The following is a 7470-nucleotide window of genomic DNA, read 5'->3' on the forward strand; positions in this document are numbered from 1 at the left end:
ATTATGCATTACGTTTAAGTTTCGAAAATTGCTATCGAGAAATCTAAGCCTAGGAGGGGGGGGGCTGAAAACAAAAAAAATATGGATAATTGAGATCAATATGTATTAAAACAATATATAAAAAAATTTAATTTCTTATCGAACCCTATGATATTTTGAGTGGTTCACGATAAAATGATCGCCCTTTCTACCTACAAATGTATAAAACATATTTTATATGTTAGATCTAAATACGTTACTTTTCAGAAAACAGGAGAGATTTTCAGAAATACTTGAGCTTGAAGTTTGAGAACGATCTTGCAACGAGTAACAATGTGCCCGACGAGCATAGAATGAATAAAGCAATGATTGACAAACGGCAGCACCACGAGTAGGAGCAAGACAAGTAATTAATCGTTTCCATGTTTGATGAATAAGAAATATGGTAAAAAAAGAGCTTGGAAAAGAGCATTGTTTATTTATAAGTTCTAAACATGTATCAATTTCTCTTTGATGGACGATAATTACAACATACATATTTAGTTTGTTTTTATAAAATATGTATGTGCAGTCCTAATACACTATAATGTAGTTGGCGTGTGAGAGCACAATTGAGGGGCGACAATGAAAACACGTGCTATTGCCATTTTTCGCTTTTTCGAGAAACATCGATTTTCTGTTGTAGCTTATAAGAAAGTCATAGAAAAAAAACTGTAATATTTTAATAAAGCATAAAAAAAAATCTGAACTTATTTATGATAATTGTTAATATGTAAATTTAAATTTATATACATTCAAACCTACTTTTGTAAAATGATTCGCGCCAAAACGTACTATTTCCACTACTTAGTTGTACGTTTTGGCCATATTTCATTATAACGTACTATTTCCAACAAACAGTATAATTTGACATAATATATGTATATAGGTGGTCAATAATATTATTTATTTTACATAGCAAACTAATATATATTTTTTTTTCATAATCAACTATTTCCTGAAAAATTAAATAATTCATACATAGTATTTTTTGTGGCTGTAAATTTGTTACAATATGTTTTGTATTATCTTGAAAAATTATAAAACCTTATTTTACATTCATTAAAAAAAATGCATAATAATACATAAATAAAATAAAATAAAAACATGATATTAATCAACCTTGGTTTATTCACTTTAATTGTATTTAAAAAAAATAGAAACAAAATATTAAAATAAAATAATTACAAAATAATTTAAGTAAAAATAAATCTTAAGAATATATGAAAAAATATATTCATTCATTGTCGTCATCATAACAAGAAATATCTTCTGTTGTGGGGTCAACATTATTCTTAAGTATAAAAATATACATTTTTAAAATAAATGTTCAAAACTAGTTATCAATCAATCAAAATGTTTAGTAAATTATTCTCAGTGTAATATGTTAATGAAATGTATGCATTACATTTAAGTCTCAAAAGTTGCTATCGAAAAATCTAAGCTTAAGAGGGAGGGGGGGGGTGAAAAAAAAATATGGGGAAATGAGATCACATTGTATTAAAACAATTTGAAAAAAAAAATGTTATTTCTTATTTCGAGTGGTTCACGATAAAATGGTCATCATTTATACCTACAAATGTATAAAACATATTTTATTTGTTAGATCTAAATACGTTATTTTACAAGAACAGGAGAGATTTTCAGAAATACTTGAGCTTGAAGTTTGAGAACGATTTTGCAACGAGTAACAATGTGTCCGACGAGCATAGTAAGAATAAAGCAAAGATTGACAAATGGCAAAGCCAGCACAACGAGCAGCAGCAAGAAAAGTAATTAATCGTTTCCATGTTTGACGAATAAGAAATATGGTAAAAAAAGAACTTGGAAAAGTGCATTGTTTATTTATGAGTTTTAAACTGGTATCAACTTCTCGTCGATGGACGATAATTACAAGATAAATATTTAGTTTCTTTTCATATAATATGTATGTGCAGGCCTAATACACTATAATACAGTTGGCGAGGTGAGAGCACAATTTTTGAGCATTGGGCAAGTGGCAATCGCCTTCACTTTTAAATATATAGTTTTATAAAAGATTCATGTTAATTAACCTTTAGCTAAACTTTTTTCGATTATGGCAGATGCGGTGTATTTATTATTTGAATATTGATGAACTAGAATCAAACGCAACAATACGAGTAGCAGCAAGAAAGGTCAGGTTAGGTTGTGCCAAAAAGTGGAGTTAAATTATTATGAGTTCTAAACTTGTATCAACTCTTCAGTGATGGACGATAATTATAGGATTGATATTTAGTTTCTTTTTTGTAAATTGTTGTTAACTTATAAAGGCGTGGTGTGAGCATATTTGTGCATTGGACAAGTGGTACTTAGGTTTATGATGATTACAGTTTTTAAAATTTTAAATGTTAACCACGATACCCTTTTATATAAATTGAATTCATTTGGTTTTGGTAGTGTTTGGTACAATTTTTTTAGTTCTTATGTCTTTTTTGTATGTATTATAATAAAAGTAGATGAGCCGTCAGCGGACGGTTACATTATTGTTATCTTATTAGGACTATTTAAAAGTTCAATTTTCCCAATTTATGTAAGCTTCGGCAGCAAAAACTTCATAATTCCTATTCGACAGTAAAATACATTACTATTTTTCCAAAAAAAAAAAAAATAGCTAAAAGTATTAAAAGCAAAACTTGCTCCCCTCCAACAAAAACTATTGTATCCATTAATATTATATTTTATATTTATTATTAATATTAAAGGTAATTACGTATAATTTCTAAAATATTAATGATGATACCATATTTTCGTTCATTATTAATTTTTCAAGGATACTTGACTAATCTTAAATCAATCGTGTCTTATTTTCATACTCGTACAAGCAGAATTGTTTAACCTTCCAAGAACCCAATAATGATCCTGCGACTACAGTTATACAACACACACACACACACACACACATTACCTATGATTAGTAGCGGTTCCAGACGTTTTCTACAGTAGTACAGCTTGTATACAGATAATAAATATAACCGACGACCACAAACTGTGTCATTGTCTGCAAACACTATTAGTAATCGGTATTATTAAGACAATACTGCCGGAAAAATAATGCTTGCGTTTCCTATCAAGCGATAAGAAATTGTTGTACATTACAGTCAATACACAGTATTGATTTACAAAATAAAACCATAAATAAAAATGGGAAATTTAAAATGAGTAATTAAATAAGTAATTCATAACATTTGTGACATTATTGCAAAATTACTGTTTAGATTGGTCTGTCGGTAACTAATTTCGATTAAAAAGTTGAAACAATGCTACACTGACAATGAGTTCATAATCTAATTTTGTTTATAGAGTACAGTTTATTGTTAAACGGTGATCAGAAAAGTTTTTAGGTGCCTACTAAAAATCAATCGATCACGATAACGGTCCAAATATATCTTTTTATCCTTTAGTTTACATCAAACTATAATATGGAAGTAAGCTATACTGTTTTTTGTAATATTATGTTCAATTTAATATCAAATATACTAATTATTTTATTTATATCAAGTCTTAACGTAAGTTTCTGAATTTTCTGAAATATTTTACTACACAATGTTATTTGTTAATTACCTACTTATTTTTAAAACTAAAAACCTGCACTTAAAACACAGAATTGCCTTACAAGTTAACATAGTTTCATAGTTTACACAAGTCCAAATGATAATAATCATAATAATACAATTTTTTAACTTAACTTTAAAAATGCAATTAATTTTGACACTTTACTAGTAGGTCTGAATATGCAATTATACAATTTATGGATTTTTCATTAAACATATGTGGTTGTTCATTTACAAAAAAGGTATTTACAACTTTTTAGTACAATAATATAGAATGCCATAATTTCCATTATAATCATCAAAAATGTACTTTTTGAAAAGATGGGGATTCTTGATGAAAAGTATAGTTTTATAATAATTTATGATTAGTTATTTTTGCTAAAATCTATATTTCTTTAAAAATATAAAAAAAGTAAGTGGTTCAATTGCAATATTTAATAAAATATACAACTTAATAGAGAAGCGTCAATTATTATAGACTTGTATACAGTATAACTATTTTGAGTACTTGGCAATATACTAAATACATATTTAATTTTTAAATTGAAAAATGGGAAGTCTTAAATTAAAAATATCTTTATACGATACCACTACAGGTTATTATTGTAACAATTTATTATTAGTGTATTAAGTAAAAATAAATTTCAATTTGAGATGGTATAAATGTTTACAGAAACTTAAATTTTAATCATTGTGTTTAAACAAATATTATTACAATAGCATTACATGGTAGATTTCCAAAACCATGAGCTGGTTTGATGGTAAGTAAGGTTACCGCAAAGAGTTTTTTAAAATAGTATTTAAATAATACTGTTTATTTTATTAAGAATGTAATTTTAAATCACTATTATTGTAAAGACACAAAATTGATTTTATCTGTTTAGGTAAACTAGATTTGAAATTAGATCATATTATTTACAAAAGTAAAAAAAATAATTTAAAATTGTACCTACTTCTTAGAAAATTATTAGTCGTATCCCAATAAATTTATATTTTAGCAGTCAAAAACTATGAACAATTTTTTTCTTATTTGTTTAAGTAAAAAAAAAAAAAAACTTAATTACTGTATAGTATTTTAGCATATTTTCTGTGTATCATTTTTGTATACACGTTTGTCAGTGCAGGTGAAAAATTAACATTTTTAAAAAACATAAAAACTAGTACTAAAAAAAAAAAGTGTTTAATAATGCTGACAAAAAAAAACAAGCTTGTTACTTAATGCTGTCTAAATTGTAACCAATTCCTAAGTTTACCTGTTTAAATGTAATTTATAGTATACAACACATGCGGTAGTCTCAATTATGCATAAGTTCCTATAACACATAGTTGGTAATTAGAAGAAATAAAAACATGCTTTTCTAAAAAAAAATAGTAAAATATGAACTAAAAAGTAAGATATAATCTTATTACAAGAACAATTTACCAATCGGTTGTAGCATATTTTATTTAAAATGTCAATTACTTTGAAAACAACCGAAAATTAACTACAATTTTAAATAATGTTTTATATTGTAATTTCTTTTGTAATTTAAATTTAGTTTAATATTTCTGAGTGACACATACATTTCGTAATACTTAACTCAATGAATTTGGACTTTGTTGAATTGGGCCCACGCTTTTCTTTTTAGTCAAAAATTAAAGATGTTTAAAATTATTTAAAATTGTAGTTAATTTTCGGTTGTTTTCAAAGTAATTGGCATTTTAATTAAAATATGCTACAATTGATTGGTAAATTGTTCTTATAATAATATTATTTTTTACATTTTAGTTCACTTTTTTAAAAGCTAAAATAAATTTGCCGCACTGCCCATTACATAACATGTGGTTAACCTAACCTAACCAGACAAAGCATCAATATTAAATCAAGAGCATAAAAATTATAACTATAAATATTCAAAATGAATTATGTATTGTATATTTAAATTTGTTATAACTTATAAAGTTCAACAATTCACACTATTTGCCGCATTTCCGTAGACATTTTATCATCAAAAATTAAATATAAGAGGAGGAAGCAGAAGTAGAAACAAATTGTTGGAAAAGATTAGACAATAAAACACAAGTTTACTTATTCGGTGGATATTCTTCTTTTATTGGTAGAGAGGTTTATATAATAGACATAATATAATTTATATGATAGGCAATGATTTTAGAATATATAGTATATTCCAGTATAGTATACATAGTACAAGCCGTTTCCATTTTAAATAAAATCTTAGGATTTACTAGTATCCATTGTTTTAATTTCAAAATAATTGTGATTTTAAAGTATCAAACTATTTTGTGTGAAACAATCGGTTATAAAAAAATTAAAATATAATAGTTAATCATTTTCAGCATTAATTGGGTCATTTGAAAAACGAGTGATAATATTACATATTGAATTACACTTTTATTGTTGTGGCTGTGGTGCTTGTGGCGCTGGAGCTGGTGGTCCTGGAGCTTGTGGTGGTGGATCCGTGGAAGGTGTTGGTCTCCTACCTCCCAGTGGTTGTGCGGTTACTGAAAAATCAAAAAAAAAATATTTAAAATATTTTTTTTTATCCTAGTGCATCCCGTCTAAATTATATAAAAATGCTTTGATCGAAAACCATTTAATTTTCTTATAGCCACATGTAATATTCTTAAAATAACATTATAACTGGATATGAAAAATTATACAATGTGTTCATGAACATGGCAAACGTCTTCTTATTTTCCACAATTTAAGGCATTCGAAGCATTTTATTTATACTTTAAGCTTTATTGAAAATAATTAAAAAACTGCTAGTAAATTTGTAAAGCATATAAACCGATATTATCAATTAACTTACCAATTGCCCAGGGTTCTGAAATATTAAAAAAAAAATTACTTAAATATTTCTTTTTATCCTTGTGTATAAATTATATATTTTGATTTTAATCCAAAAGCGTTTAATTTTATCATAGCCACATGTAATATTCTTAAGATAATATTAGAACTGTATATACACAATTATACAATATGCTTATAAACTTGGGAAACGTATTCTTATTTTCGACAATTGAAGTCATTTGTAGCATTTTATACACATTTTAAGCTTTATTGAAAACAATTTAAAAACTGTTAGTATTTTTGTAAAGCACTTAAACTGATATTATCCATTAAATTACCACCTGGCATTGGTTGACCTGAAATATTGAAAAAAAAAATTAATAAAGTATATTTGTTTTTATCCTTGTGTATAAATTATATATTTTAAATTTTAATCCAAAAACGTTTAGTTTTAATATAGTCATAATATATATGTTCCACGTATAAGTTATATATAAAATAATTTTATAACTTAATGAGTATATATAGTGTTGATTTTATTTTTCTAAAAAAATCATCAGATATTATATTAAAATATTTTACTTATATGGAAAAACATTTAATTTTAACACAACCTCATTACGTTGTTACATTTGTAACCTAAATGTATTTTATGTACCTACCTTGAGCAATAGATATGATAATGCATAACACAGTTGATATAATCAAAACTACACTTTTGAAATTCATTTTGTTAAAAAATATCTTTAAAATGTACTTAGTAATATCTTAGTATATACTATACTAAAGCAACAGTACAATTGCTTACATTATTTATAGAGAGATGTGCTGCACAAAATTGTTTGTCCATTTGGTAGGTGGAGGAAGTGCACATATTGTTCATTGTTGATATATTATTATTGTGTGTGTGTGTTGATTATTTGTGAACATGTTTTGCCAAAAAACCACATTTTGTGTACTATTGTTGCAAATAAAAAACATTGTACTATTGAAATAATTCACAAAAATCAGGAAATATAATATGATTTCATATGGTGTTTGTGTTCCAACACGGAAACGAATTGTAAATACGAGGGCTGTGTTACT

At 25.9% G+C, this 7470-nt stretch overlaps 1 long non-coding RNA gene across 1 annotated transcript; it reads right to left on the bottom strand.

Annotated features, from left to right (window-relative positions):
• Positions 1 to 5735: 5735 nt before the first annotated feature.
• Positions 5736 to 7156, bottom strand: LOC126841552 (uncharacterized). The gene is made up of 4 exons (XR_007686192.1): positions 7047 to 7156; positions 6726 to 6740; positions 6404 to 6418; positions 5736 to 6092 (listed from the first exon to the last, which is right to left on the bottom strand). It is a non-coding gene; the product is annotated as an uncharacterized LOC126841552 (long non-coding RNA).
• Between the last annotated feature and the right edge of the window lie 314 nt (positions 7157 to 7470).

This window comes from Adelges cooleyi, unplaced genomic scaffold, assembly GCF_023614345.1.
Source record: "Adelges cooleyi isolate 19-005CV unplaced genomic scaffold, UGA_ACOO_1.1 ACOO_flye_CR_arks_rails_tigmint_CR_PRNA_39, whole genome shotgun sequence".
NCBI classification, from domain to species: Eukaryota; Metazoa; Arthropoda; class Insecta; order Hemiptera; family Adelgidae; genus Adelges; species Adelges cooleyi.